The sequence below is a fragment of the Carcharhinus amblyrhynchos genome, chromosome 30, assembly GCF_965287045.1.
Source record: "Carcharhinus amblyrhynchos chromosome 30, sCarAmb.v2.hapA, whole genome shotgun sequence".
NCBI classification, from domain to species: domain Eukaryota; kingdom Metazoa; phylum Chordata; class Chondrichthyes; order Carcharhiniformes; family Carcharhinidae; genus Carcharhinus; species Carcharhinus amblyrhynchos.
In genome coordinates, this window is record NC_137353.1 from 10,401,858 (window position 1) to 10,417,368 (window position 15,511).

General features: G+C 41.0%; 1 protein-coding gene across 7 annotated transcripts in view; it reads left to right on the forward strand.

Annotated features, from left to right (window-relative positions):
- The window catches only part of LOC145360325 (uncharacterized), a 319,226-nt gene that overhangs the window by 101,466 nt on the left and 202,249 nt on the right, over positions 1–15,511 (forward strand). Inside the window, exon 1 of one of the 7 annotated variants that reach the window (XR_013889694.1) lies at positions 7,477–7,640. The exons of the other annotated variants lie outside the window; for them this stretch is intronic. The gene's annotated coding sequence lies outside the window, so the exon portion shown is untranslated. Of the gene's footprint in view, positions 1–7,476; positions 7,641–15,511 lie in introns of those variants that run through there. 7 annotated transcript variants of the gene reach the window in all.

A 15,511-nucleotide genomic window follows, 5' to 3' on the forward strand; every position in this document is an offset into this window, starting at 1 on the left:
GCAGGACAGTGTGGAGGATTTTGATGTATCGTAAAATACAGTGCTTAGTTATTTGCCTGTGAATCTAGCTGGTGGAATCTGCTGGGATTTGAACCCTGGATTTACTGGCCCTGAGACCAATGTCTAACCAACTGAGCTGCCAGAGACATGTTTATGGAGAATGGAAAGAACTACATTTCCAGACCTGGCATCCATCGTTTCCCTAAACAATCCAACTGAACACTGGCAAAATCTTGACCTGTGGGGGAGAAGCTGACGTATGAATATTAATGAAGACCAGTATTTAAAGTTTATCCTTTCATTAAAAATGCTACTTCTTATAATTTAGGTTATATCTTTTCCTGGATTCTTCCACCAGAGGAAATAGTTAATTCCAATCTCACCTATTAATGTTTTTAATCATTTTAAGCACCTCATTAGATCACTCCTTAATCTCTGTGCTACGCTGTAATGAACTCTTTTTATACAAATTAGTCTTCATAAGGAAATAACACAGAATGTTGGTGTGCCAGCTTTAAAAACCATGGGATGCTAGGGTCACTAAGGCATCTTGGAAATTGCAGCATTTTCAGACTCGAGTGCCATGCTGGCTAACTGGGTTTATATTCCTTTGAGTGTAAAAAATTAAGGAGTGATCTATTTGAGGTGCTTAAGATGATTAAAGGATTTGATAGCTCACTCTATCCACCTTATTACTTTTAGTGTGTATGTCCAAGACTAGGTATATGTTAAAAGTAGAGCTAGGCTGTTGGTGGTGGCACAGCGGTTAGCACTGCTGCTTCCCAGCTTAGGTCATTGTCTGTGTGGAATATGCATGTTCTCCCCATGTCTGCATGGGTTTCCTCCAGATGCTCTGGTTTCCTCCCACAGTCCGAAAGACATGCTGGTTAGCTGCATTGGCCAAGCTAAATTCTCCCTCAGTGTACCCAAACACCAGAGTGTGGCGACTAGGGGATTTTCACAGTAACTTCATTGCAATGTTAATGTAAGCCTACTTGTGACAAATAAATAAACTTTAACTTTTAGGGTTCATGTCATTAAAGCGCTTCTTCACTCAAAAGATAGTGGGAATCTCTAAACTTGCTGTTGAAACTGGATCAATTGAGAATTTAAAAGCTGATGAGATCTGTGTTGATGCTGGAATAGGCTTGAGTGCTGAAGGACCTATTCCTATTCCTAACTGGGAAAGAATTTGTGGGAAAGAAAAATTCCTCAGTGATAAATGGGGAGTTATAGCTGAGTATCTAATTTCTGCAAATATTCCAGCGAATTTCCACTTTCCATTTACATATGGGTGGGAGTGAAAGCTTCTGGGTTCACTCAGTTGCATAATTGGATTTTATAGCTTTGCTTGCTGTGAAACTGTAAAATCTCTCTCACCCACTGTCCACCCCTTGCCTGCTTCGATTCCTGTACAGGTGGGGCAGTAAGATTCCAGTGCATGTACCAATGTACTAAACCTAAAGAACCTTTTAGAGGCCACAAACATGATTTTAGTAACTGGTATTGGTCGGATTAAAAAAAAGGGATGATTTTCCCAGCCTGCTGTGCTCGGCAATTTAGTGGGCTTCCCGCTGGGTGCCACAGCCTCTGTGAGTCTCTGCTCGCTGGATTCCCGGTGCCATCAGCCCCGTGCCGATTTCTGGCACCGAGCTGTATAAATTATGTAAATTCTCATTTACATACAACTTGATTCCCATTAGTGGGCTGGGACTGAAATCTCCAGGCCTGCGAGCCTCTCTGTCCCCCGCCAGGAGCATTTCATTCCAACAGGTTTACAACAGCTTCCCAATGCAATGAGCTGGTGGCTCAACACTGTTGGAGTGAAGGGAGGTCATTGAGGCCCCCCCAAGAGGGTCGGGGGCAAGGGGGTGCCTCTGGTATTGCCAGGTTGGTAGTGCCAACCTGTCCCTCTGGCACTGCCCAAGGAGTAATGTGGCAATATCCAGGGGATATCTTTGCACTTCCACCAGGCTTCGAACAGTGCCAAGGGGAATGGGCCTAATAGAGGTGAGGCCTTGGGACCTGATCCTCTGGAAGGGCGATTGGAGGGGGTCAGCTGTCCTGCTGCCACTCTGTAGAGAAATCAGTGACAGAAGGAGGGAGACCATTGGTCAGGCTGGGCATCCGGGTGGGAGGTCAGCCTGCCAGGGGAGGGGGGAGGTTGGAGGTCAGGGCTGCCAGTAGGGAATGGGTGTGGTTGGGATTGGGAGATTGGGACTAGTGGGAGGGGTGGGGTGGAATTGAGCCTGGGTGGGGCGAGTCTGACTTGGACATATTCGGAGGGGCTAGTATACAGGCCATGGGGGGGGGTCGGTGGTTGGAGGGGTAGCAATGCTGGGGTTGTGGGGCTGGCCAGTGATCGGGAGGCTGGCAGAGTAGGATCAGTGTACGTGTGCCGATATTGTACACGGCCTCTCCAGTGGGAATAGGTCCCACCCACAGATTCTTCGTGTGAATCACACAGAGTGTGGGAGATTCATTTTGAAAATCCTGCTTAAAAATAAAGCGGAATTTACTCCAGTTTTCACATGAATTCGACACTTAGAATATTTTTGGGAGAATTGCACCCCCCCCCCCCCCACCGCCCGCCACCGCCCCTGTACTTTTTCTCCTAAGGGGTTACTAGACCCAAGCAGAATCTATTGCTAGCACTGTATACTGACAGCAGTATTCAGCATTATATACATGAACCAAAAGGGGCTTTAAAAGCTTTAGTCACCTTAATAGTTATTTGGAGGATAGACAAAAATAATTTTGAAATGCATTTCGACTTGGAAAGTTTTGACTACTTGATTAATGAACTCTGAAATGGGCTGTGACGTGCCATGTACTTTTTTTCTAGTATTTCAATGGTTAATTTAATATGACTGTATGCACCTGTAACTATCCTCCACCCTTTGGGTTCCTGCCAATAGCAGAGGGTTTAGGACACGGTGTGAAGGTGACCAGTGTGAGTATATCAACTGCACATTCCTAAAATTAGCCCAGTCTAATGTGCACACTCAGATCACCACAATGCAGGAAATAAGTAGAAACCTTTTAGCTTCTATTTGTGCATTGCTGGCTGTAGCTGAGACACTATTATTTTAACAGTGCCTAGGTATGCTAATTGGCTATTTTTAAATGCTGTGACAAAAATCTCATCCTGATCCCAGTACTTGACAAACTAGTTGTGCTGGGGTTTAACTGTATGTGCATTGTATTGTTTTCATGACCTAAGACCGACAATGGGTGCTGCTTATCTTGCGTTAAGGATCATATTACAAACACACCTATTTCGCATTTTTCTGTTAACGTATTTGTGAATGTCAGCAGATCTGAGTTTCTGTACTTCAAATCATATAATTAGGAAACAGCCTGAGGTGATTGACTCCAGACTATGGAAAGACAGATGTTGAAATCTGCACTGCTTTGGAGCAAAGTTAAATGTTGTGTACATAGGTGTGACGAGTTTAAAATCAGTTAGTGGGTGCGTTGCTTTGTTAACAATTCAAATTTTTTTTATTATCTCCTGTTGATCTTCTCAACGTTGTCAAATGTGAACTTGCTGTTCAGTTACTGAACCATTCCAACAATGTGTTGAAACTACATAATGAAACTAACTCAAGATGTAGATTGTTTTGAAGTATAATTTCTTTTATTCTGGGTGTTAATGGAATAATTCTTTAATAAAAAATAAGTAATCTAAAAAAAGAGAAAATCTGAAGAGTAGGAATATTCTTTCTGAAGTGACCATGAATCCTAGTACCTGCTTATTGTTTAGATGCTAATAACTTGACGATTAAACACTGAGCAAGAAATGAATTTGTCTGTTGGGTGGAAAGACGGATGTTTAAAACTCTAAACAAAGGTGCTGTGTTTACTATTTATACCACAGTTTTGATCAGTTAACCGTAAGAAGAACTTAACTGTATGGATTGTTATAATGATGATGTGATTACAATTAAACCAACTAAGGGTTTTAACACAATGAGTGCTGCTACTGAGGGAATCTTAGATGCTGTTCTGGGCAGTGACAAGATACTTTATTAATTAAGAGTTGTGATGCTTTTGATGAACATAGAGAAATGTTCGAGGTGTTCCCAAGGGGAAGAGGCAGTGTTGGTTTGATTGAGGATTAAGGCTGAGTGAAGTATCGCAGAGAGATCTGTGAGACCTGTTGGGATGTCCTGAGATTGGATCAAAGTATTTTTGAAATGCTATCACTGTTGAAACGTGTTAGCCAATTTATGCACAGCTAAGTCCCACAAATAGCAGTGTAATTACAATAAGATAAATTCTTTGTGATGTTGGTTTGGGGATAAATATTGACCAGGGCACTGGCAAGAACTCCTCTGCCCTTTTCTGAAATCATTGGATTCTTGCGTCTGCTTGAAAGGGTAAACAAGACCTTGATCTGATGCATCTCAGAGTGCTTGGGCACCATTTTGCTAGGATGCCCTGATTTGCTGCTGAACTTGGAGGCTCCTACTACCACCCCACCTCCGCCACCCCCCCCTCCCCCCCGCCGCCCCCTCAACACCGGATCCTCCCCCACCTCGTCATTACATCATTAGTGGCAAGTTCTTTCCCCTCCCCCCACCCAACACTGACACAGCTTGCCAACATCAGGGCATCAGGGGCTTCCTGATGGATCTGCTGGTGGATCTCCAACATAACTTCCCTTGTCATGACCCCCTTTGCAGTCCAACCTGCACAACACCCCCCTGCATGACCCTCTCCTCCTGTCATAGCCCTTCCTGTCATATCCCCCATGCAAGCCCCAGCCCCATGGCACTGCTCCTGGCTCACTTACAGTGCGCAACTGGCATGCCCGGTTGACACTGCCAGTGTGCCTGGCAGGCACTACCTGGCCATGCCCCTGACCACCTGAAGACTTTAGTGGCCTCCGATCTCCCTGGTGTGGCCATGGCGCCTTATCTCTACTGTTGGAAACCAGTTGTGTTTTACGCCCGGCACAACATCTTGCCAGAGAGATGGGAAGCATCTGGGAGGGGAAAGCAGCCATGCCGAGCTCGCTAATGATATTGAAATCGAGTCAATCTCGTGAACAAATTTCGCACTCCTCCTGGGCATGAAGTAGTTGGCGCCGTTCAAAAGGGTGCGGGAAGGTAGCAAACCATTTTGTGCCATGTGAATTGGATTTTGTGCCTCGCATCCAATTTTCCCAGCTTGCTTCACTGATTGACAGATGCAGCAAGGAGATAAGATTGTGCCCTGCATCTTTGGCAATGCAGCAAACCTTAGTGCTTCACTGCACTAACTAAATTATATGCTGCAATGTCTGGAGTAGGTCTTGAACCCACAATCTTCTGACTTAGAATTGAGAGTGCTGTCCAGTAAAAGTACAGTCTTCTATATTGACCTTTGTTTGGTAATTAAAAGAAATTTACTTTGTTTTAGCAGGGGAATATTTTCACTGAAAAGGTGCATTATTTTAAAGAGACAATGTACAGAGTTACTGCATTTTTGCATACCAATCCTATTAGAGGATCATATATGAATCTGATGCTGAACATATAATCTAAAATATTCCATGTCAGCGAACAGAAACTAATTGATTTATTTTACAGACAAACAAAATAGGACAATAACCAGTAAGTCACAAAATAAAACTAAAATATAATTTTGGCACTGACCCAAGCCCATTATAAAATTCCTTTGTAATGGCATCTTTTGCTAAGCAACTTCATTATAATTTGCATAACCTTAATAAATATAAACTAACAATTAGCACAAGTGTCATGCGGGGATAGCTAGCGAAGGGACACAGACAGATCAGGATCAATAGAGAGACAGAAGCAGACAGGAATTGATAGGGATGGAGTAATATAGGAATGCAGAAATTGAGATGAGATAGAGGCAAACATAGATAGTTGGAGAAAAAGAGATCGATGAGTGAAAAAAGGGAAATAGTTGATTGAAGAAGAATAACTAGAAATATTCAAACTATTATTGAGAGAGAGGGAGGCAGATTAGTAAGGATGGAATTATCCAGTCCTGCCTGCCATAGGAATTATATTGGGTGGGACAGGACCATGCAAAGGTTTATTGACCCTGGGTGGGACTTTCTGGTCTTGGAGCGAGCGAGGCCAGAAAATTCTGCCCTTAGAGTCTCTCCCTTTGTAAGAGACAGAGATCTGGAATTTCCTTGGAGATGTTCTCATTCTATTGCAATAACATAGTGTGTAACAGAGGTTTCTGCCAATTTACAGTGTTGGAAGGGGCAGAAGAGCTCTGAGGAAATCACTGGCCCAAAAATTAAAATGGACAAAAATCAAGAATAACATCAAAAATGCTGAGAAGTGTTCAAGGTTAAAAACAATACCCAAAAGTTTGCTAGGTTGAGAGGAAATTATCAAAGTTCAGTAATTCTTTATAAGTTTTGATTATGTTTCTTGGACAACATCATGTGCAGCTCTTACAATCGAGAAAATACATTGCTAACAAGGTACCAAGACTTGGTTGGTGCTTGATGGGAAATATTAAAGTAGTTAATAAATTTGAACATGTAATTGTAAATGGCAGATTGAACATAATCGGGATTTACAAATGTCTTATTTGTAAAGTAATGATTTGTTCCATATTAAAGAAAATGTACAATTATTTGGGCAAGGGATAAACTTGCATCTATCAATCTCTCTTTCATAAGTAAGTGGACTGAACTGTCTTGAAATATTGATTATGGCTCATGATACTTTAGGTATAACTGGAATGTGTGAAGATTACAATAGCACTTAACATCCATTGAAGTTGTAATCAATACATATGTATTGTGTGGATAAATTCAAATGTATGGACAAGAATTGATCATCAGTTTGGGGCAGCACAGTAGCACAGTGGTTAACACTGCTGCTTCACACCTCCAGGGACCTGGGTTCAATTCCTGGCTTGGGTTACTGTCTGTGGAGTTTGCACATTCTCCTCGTGTCTGCATGGGTTTCCTCCAGGTGCTCCGTTTTCCTCCCACAGTCCAAAGATGTGCGGGTCAGGTTGATTGACCATGCTAAAATTGCCTTTAGTGTCCTGAGATGTGTAGGTTAGAGGGTTAGTGGGTAAATATGTAGGGATATGGGGGTAGGGCCTGGGTGGGATTGTGGTCAGTGCAGACTCGATGGGCTGAATGGCCTATTTCTGTACTGTAGGGTTCTATGATTCTATGATTCTATGAAACTGAAAGTGCTGTGCAATGGAATAAATAGTGGGACACAACTTGGATGTAAAATTGAGGAGATATTCTCATACTGCTTTTGATTCACAGCAGCACTGTGCACAGCACTATTTATAAAATGACTGCATGAGAATAAAATTTAAGTAGTATTCATGCACTTGTGAGATGTTGAATGACAGCATAATATGCATGTTTTAACCTAGCCAGAGATTGTATGTAGCCTGCAATATAATTGTGGTCTGATTGTTACATTTTGATCTAATCAAGTACCAGTTCCATCCTAATACCAGCTGCACGGCTGCACTGTTGCTGACTCCTTGCTCTGCTTTGGATCCACTGCTTAGCAGCAACCTGAAAGCAGACATTTGGCCAAAGCTCTGGCATGATTTCATGAATGAGGAATATTGCTGTGACTCCACTCTTCCATCATTACTGCAGGATAGTGAACAGTGACTGAGACATTCTGGTAAATGAAGTTACTCTGCGCAAATAGCTTCCTTCCTAACATTTAGAATTATGAGTTGCGTAGTTGTTTTCAATTGTTTTCTTGAATTCTGCATTTCACTAATCTCAATTGAACATTCTCCAAAACAAAGCCAGGTTTTTTAATGTGCGTGAAGTAATTCACGCAAACGTTTGCCGTTTCATATTTTAGAATTATCCACATTATCCACTTGTTTAATGATACAACCCCTTTTTCATATTTTTGTCTTTCCTACATTTGTCACCTGAGTACAAAGCTTGATGCCATCAGCAAAATATATTTTGTACAAGGAATTCTTTCCTCCACACTATGAATAAAGTGATCAGCAAAGGGTCCAGTACAGAAACCTCTGGATATAGGCATAGCAAATCTAATTCATTCTCACCACTGTACTTCAATCTTTTTTACTGGATGGATTTGGGATTGCATTTTAAGTTTACACAGGTTTGAAGCAAAAGGCCAGCAAGTTAATTAAAGATGCGAGTTAAATTAGATGAGAAAATTTGTATAATGTCACAATGCTGAGTCTATTTCAAACTGATACAATAAAGGTCTATTGTCGCATCTTGTGTTTGTTTGTGAGGATGGCAGAGAAAGTTAAGCAATTAGTTATTTTGTCTTTGATAGAGACCTAATAATCCTATTCGCAGTGACATGGATACTGCCCCATCATCACTTCTGAGATTGGACTACAGGAAGAAGGGAAAAACACATTTTTAACCAATGGACTGCTTTGGCTGGAGCTTCATTAAGAAATTTCTCTTAGCCACTCTTTCTTTTAATGTTTCTAACTTAATGCTCTTCAGTTACTGACTTGTACACCAATGGAAATAGTTTTTCCCAATGTTCTTTGGTTACTAACTCATATACCAATGGAAACAGATTTTCCCAATGAACTTTATCAAACTCATAATTTTGAACTCCTCTGTATGTGATCTCCTATTAGACTTTTTTTTTAATCAAGACAATGCAGTAATTCCATTCTGTTCTTATAAGCTGATGTAGAAGGGATTCTTAATTCCTTCTGTACAAACTCCGGAGCAAAGGCAGCTTTCCTAAAACAAGATGCCTAAAACTGGATACAGTATTCTAAATGTGACCTCACCAGTAAAAAGAAACATTTACCAGATAGCCTTCATCCACTAGTTTCAAAGAATTCTAGAGTGTTACAAAGGCTCAACTTACTAGTTTTAAATCCCTGCTTGACAATTGCTTATTGCGCTGTCATCTTTAGATGATTTTTCATAGTAAGATTATAATTTTCATGGTGCATTTTCCCATTTACAGCTATTGCGACAAACCTGTTCTGGGAATTACTAGCTATGGAAACAGACAAAAGTATGCTTTTGTACACCACTAGGTGCAGGAAGAGAATTTGACTTTACAGCTATTGGGTTGACTCATCGATAACTTCCAGGTTTATAACTCAGTACCTATTATCACCGGACAGAATATTTGCTATTCAAATCTTTGCTTCCTTGCTGAGCTACTGCGCCAGTTTTTCTGGAGCTCCCATCAGTGTTTATGGAACTTTCACTCATTTGCTTTGGAGTCTTGGGTGTAATCCTTCTAGCCCAGGTATCATGTGGACATTTTAATGTTTTGATTTCCTACACCACATGTACTAATACTTTATGTGTTCCAGAACAAAACGTCTCGGTCTGGAATCTGGGTACGTTTAGTGTGTTGGTTATGTAATTGGACCAGGTATTCTAAGGCCTGGAGTAATAATCCACAGAATGAGACTCTAAATCCTACCAATGCCATTGGAAATTTGAATTTGGTTTATATTTTAAAGAAAGAAGCTGGGATTGGTAAAAGTGTTTGTGAAACTGACAGTATAGTAAAAACCCAACTGGCTCACTGATATCCTTTTGAGAAAGAGAACCTACCATTATTACCTCATAAACATGGTTGACCCTTAATGACCTTTGAAATAACCTAGAAAGCCACTTTGTTATTTCAACCCGGGATATCCAGCATACCAAGAAAGAAGAACAGAAACTCCACCTTCTGACACCTGCAGCCACTCTCCAGAGTACTATGTAGCTGACCAAATGTATTAGGGCCTATTTGAGAATATTACAATCTTGATGCCCAAGTTATGTGAACAGAAACATAAATGTTTGTTCTTGTGAGTGACCTGCGACTTATGCTATACACGTTAAAATTGAAATTCAGTTGGAAAAACAATCTCTTACTCTGTATAGCTATATTTACAAATGTACTCATAGGGCTCAATTTTATCATCAAGTTGTGGCTGTTTATGGGTGTGAAAACTTGGTATAGTTGGCGTGAGGCAAGTAGCATGATTGGACTTGCCTCCGTGCCTGTTCCCCCTTTACCAATGGCCGAAAATGGCCACCGTTAAATTGACTTAATGGGCTGGATGCCCAAACTTACCGGCACTTCCCGCTTTACCAGTTTCAGTGTGAAACTGGTCTGCAAAGGTTTGATTCGGGTGCTCCAGCTTCTGAGGAGGTAAGTTCAGAGCTTCCGGTGGCTCTAACTCAGATTGATGGTGGGCTGGAGGGGGGGCGGGGAAGGCGAGTCGGATGGCTCTCTGGTGGGGTAGAGGGGGGTAAGGCGGATCAGATGGTTTCCTGGTGGGGGAGGGTGGTAAGGTAGGTCAGATGGCTCTCTGTTGGCGAGGGCAAGGGGGGTTCCGCTGCCATTCTGCGTGTGATCGGTCTGGGTAGTGGGGAGGTGGGGAGATAAGGGGGTAAATTATATTGTGGGGGTGGGGCAATGTCCATGGGGGCTGGGGAGGCATTATCCGGCTTGGGCGCCATGTGGCAGGGGATCGTTTTTCTATTTTTCTTTACTATGCATGCGCTGTTGGAGGCACTGATTGGAGCAGCAGTGTTTCGGGCGCAATAAGCCCCACTCACAGGCTTGTGCAGCTCGATTCAGAATCGCTGATATTTTTTCAGGCAGAGTGCACATGGGGTGCCTGAGAACGGGTCTAAAAGTTGGATTTGAAACACTCCCAGCACTTAGAATTAAAATGGTAAAATAGGGCCATTGTCTCTTTTGAAGGATGCACTTTACTTGTATCTGCTATTTTCCTGGTTGTCATAATAAAGTTTTCACTTCCGTCGACTTCGCCTATTTCTTGGAAATGAAAGAAACATGGTGAGTTCATGTTAAGTTTTGAAATTCTCTTTCCTGCTTGATGAAAGTTGATTGAAAGTCCAAATAACAACACCTACACAACCTAAGATACAAAAGTAAGAGTGAGGTAGAACTTTTTCTTTTATATCTGATTTACATTTCCAATGTTTTCCAGGATAGCCCATCCAAATCTTGACCATCCAGGCAGGTGGCAATCCTAAATGCCTGCTTTCCATTCATACCTGAGAGGATTGTAATGTTCAATTCTTGGTGTTCTTTGGCTGCTCATAGCTTTGACAGCACACACATGTTCATTATGTAAATGTTGTATTTACCCCTCTTCAAAGAAAAACTCTCAGTTCCTCAGCCTTTGCAAACCATTGTTTAACCTCCAACCTTTCATTATGTTCTGCAGTCCTTCAACCTTCCAAATCCATGCTTATTTTTTTCAGGATCATTGCAGTCAGGTTTCTACTCCTGCCACGTATAACCCCTGCAACAGCCATAATCAAAATCAGAAATTACGTCAGTGCGACTGGGACGTTTTTCCTCCTCAACTTTTTGACCACTATCCTCTCCAACTGTTTAGCCAACATGAACCAGCCTGTGGTATAGTATTGGCTTATCTGGAACCAGTGAAAAGTCTGACAACACCAGGTTTTAGTCCAACCGATTTATTTGATAATATACTCACAAGCTTTCGGGGTTAGCCCCTTCGTCAGGTGAATGGAGAGTTCTGGCCTCAGACAGAACATATAAAGCACAGACAGTTTAGAGATTACTGATTAGAATGCGAATCCTTACACCTAACCTGCTGTTCAAGACCTGAAGTGGCTGATAATGTGAGTGGAAGTGTGCCTTCCACTCACATTATCAGCCACTTCAGGTCTTGAACAGCAGGTTAGGTGTAAGGATTCGCATTCTAATCAGTAATCTCTAAACTGTCTGTGCTTTATATGTTCTGTCTGAGGCCAGAACTCTCCATTCACCTGACGAAGGGGCTAACCCCGAAAGCTTGTGAGTATATTATCAAATAAATCGGTTGGACTAAAACCTGGTGTTGTCAGACTTTTCACTGTGTTTACGCCAGTCCAACGCCGGCATACCCACATCATTATCTGGAACCAACAGGGAATAAACAAAGCAAAACGATAGGTCTTTCCTTCGACATTTCATGCATGGCTCAAGCTAACTGGTCAATCAACAACGGTGTTTCAAAATATGATGAGTCTACTTAGCTCTGTTACTAGATCATGCAATCTGCTACAAAGCATTGAATTAGTTTTGACCTTTTACAAGAAGGGTGGTAGATTTAAAGCTTTCAAGTTCTATTTAAAATTGCCCTGTAGATATTTTTGCCTCCCTGCCCACTAAAAGGTTGAACTATTTTCTATATGTTTATGATGCAGTAAGATTGGCATTCAACAAACACAATACACGTCGGTTACATCATGTTGATAATGGCAAATGATGGTTTGATTTATCCTGTAAACTTATTTCTAGTTTACCACATCAGTTGTCTAGGTTATACCTTCTGAGTCATGCTGACATAACAAGAAAGCCCATAGAGGTAGGATTCATCCCTGTCCTCATATAGGCTGTCAACCCTATTCCATCTTCTCTGCTTGCCACATCACGTCTCCCATTTTGCTGTTGCTCCATTTAATGCATTTGTTTGTCAAGCACTTAATTGTTGTGCACTTTTCGGCATTATTCTGAATATACAGTTTACATTCTTTCCTACCCATGAGTATAACTAGTGTGCAATTGTATAACTCTTAATACTGCTGGATGTTTGTTTGGAACTATGGAACAAAAACAGAAAATGCCAGAAACACACAGCAACATCTGTAGAGAGAAAAGGGTTGTTTTGTATTTACCAATGAAAGCGAATGAGACAAATGAAAACCATAGCAGAGAGGGGAACAGAACTCCTGGCATTTTTGGAAGAGAAGTGCCTCTAAATTAAAGAAAACGACAAATACTAGAAATGCACAGCAACTCAATTGGAAACAAATTAACAAATCAGTCAGTTACAATTGCTTAATATAGTATGTTCTAATGAAATATCATCGACGTGAAGGATTTCTGTCCACAAATGCTGCCTGATCTGCTGAGTATTTTAAGCATTTTTTTGTTTTTAGTTCAGATTTCCAGCAGCTAAGAACTTTGATTTTGTATTAATGACTTTCCTTTGTTTGGGAGCAGGTGCTTAGCAAAAGCACCAAGAAACCAAAGGATTTCTTTAACACTATCAGGGAACGGGGTGCCACACTACCTTCTATTTCTGTGAACCAAGTTCATATATGTTCAGACAGATCGCATGAGGGTACAGTCATAGGGTGGAAACAGCTTTACTAAAAATAATAGAAAAACACTGCACTTAAGGTAGGTGTTCCCAGGTCAACTGAACAATATCCTTTTAAATGTTTTCACCACATAATATCTTTGTAACCACATGTGCATTTTCAATTTCTTTTGGAGAATAATGAACAGAATAAGGCCTATTTAAAGTGCTCAGCCATATTTTGACAGACACAAGGAAGGTTTGTACTCGCCTTTGTGGAAGAAAAATCTGAGAGGGCATGGAGGTGACTGGAAGAAGGCTGACAATATTTTGCCTGACTCTCATTCTTCTTCTCATATTTTTGCTCTTCTGCCAACCAACCTAGCTGATGTTTTCAGTTTTTGGCACCAGAATTTGGTCCGCTCCATTGAATATCCAGAGGAAATCTGCCACAAGGTATGAAAAGCCCCTGTTAGCTATAGTATTAGCATTTACTATTACAATAATAGAGCTTTTTCACTTATTGTTTGGAACTGACATAGAAGGAACATTCCCTTGCTTTACCTTGGTAGGGAAAATGAGCATAAAATTCTGATACTAAAAGTAGCAACCACAGTGTAAGATAGTGGCACAGGGCAAAGTATAGTCAATGGAAGATGGATCATGGGACAACATTGAAGCCCAAGAGCTAAAGGAATACAATTGCTTGACTCAGACAAAACATGGGATGATCAGTAGGTTTCTCTTCCAAACCATCACCACCATTCTATTCAAAAATAAATGTTCTCATTAACTTTGTTCTCTCAATAACCATCTCCTATCTTCAATACTCCCTTATTTTCAAAGACCAGTTGCTTCACAACTATGTAGCCACCTCCAGCCTTCACTCTATGTTCAAGATCTTCCATTTACAGTCCCAGACTGATTCAGTCCTAAAACCGTTCTGGCTGAAGATAATATCAGTATCCTGCATAATTGCAACCATTACCTCTCATCAATCTCCCCAGCCTCTCCATCACCTTCCACACTGTCAACTACTTCATTATGTCTCTTCCATTGTCCATTTGGTAACATTATTCTCTTTCTCATGGTTGCACTTCTACCTTTCACATTGTCACTAAATTGTCTGTAATGGCATCTTTGATGCTTTCTCATTCACCTCAAATGACTCCAACCTTGGTAACTTCTGCTTTCGCTCTTAACCTGTCTGATCATTCACTGCCAATAATACCTTTGCTCTCTGCTCTTCTCAGGTGGGATCTTCTACCTTGGATTCTAAGCACAGGACTGATTGTGGGCTATTGACTCCGGTATTTATTTAACACTTGTTTATTAGTACTGCATCTAATCAGTAGCTTCTGCATCCAATACCTCTGGCCTTACTTCGTGAAGAACTAAGAGATTCATAATTTTCTTGTCTGCCCTTAGTGTAGTGGATGTTATCTCTGTGAAAGAAAGGAACTTACCACTGCATGCATAAACTTCTTCGGCCTTTGAAGACCAATTTTTCATTGCGTTTAAGTATTGAAAATTATTGCATGCAAAACAATGAATGAAATTCTCCCATGCCCTGGCATATGAGGTTGGGGGGGAGGAATTTGGCAGCATCCAAAAATCCATTTTATGCCGGCATGAATTTCATGCAGGATCTTGCCCTGATGCCCACCATGGCAGACTGGGAAACCCATTGGAGGCTGGCCATAACTGATTTTCATTCTGCTAATGGGATGCAGATGAAGGCCCAGATGGAATCTAACCCCCCGTGCGGAGCAAGGGCCAAACGTTGTTGCACATGCAAACAGCTGCACCCTACAGTACCAGTGCATAAACATGCCGAATGTAAAGAAGCTGTTGAAATAACTTAATATTTTGAGAAACAATGTTCAATGTAATTACTTGCTTATTGAAATTATTAGCAGTTTATTCTAGGAAAATACAAGAACCCTTTTGAATGCTGTTGCAATATTGTAATTTAACTTCTATACAGATACTTGGAAAAATTATCAAGATTTTCCATTATCATTGAAGGGAATAAAATGTGATGTCACATGTGATCACTCTCTCAAGGTTTATGAGCTTTTATTGCATCAAGAAGTATTTACTTAGATCCATCTAGCAGCTGTCTCAGAAGTTGTGTGGTAGTTGGGTGAGATATATTTTAGCAAGAGTGGGAACTTCAACTTGAAAAAAATGTTTTTTAAAAATCCTCACTTTCGACAGTATGAAAAGCACAGCTGTGACAGTGACTACGTAGGCAAGATGTTGAGGTAGATGAATAATATGACAGGGAATTGAGGGTAAGTCAGTGTGTAAATAATGACTATCACTGCTATTTGAGTATACATCCAAAATGACAAAAAAAATTTTGTTTTGTTTAGTTTAAAAATGGTGGTTTCGCCTGAGGCTGGCACAATGAATTGTACATCTTGGAAGGAAACCTTTTATGGACTGA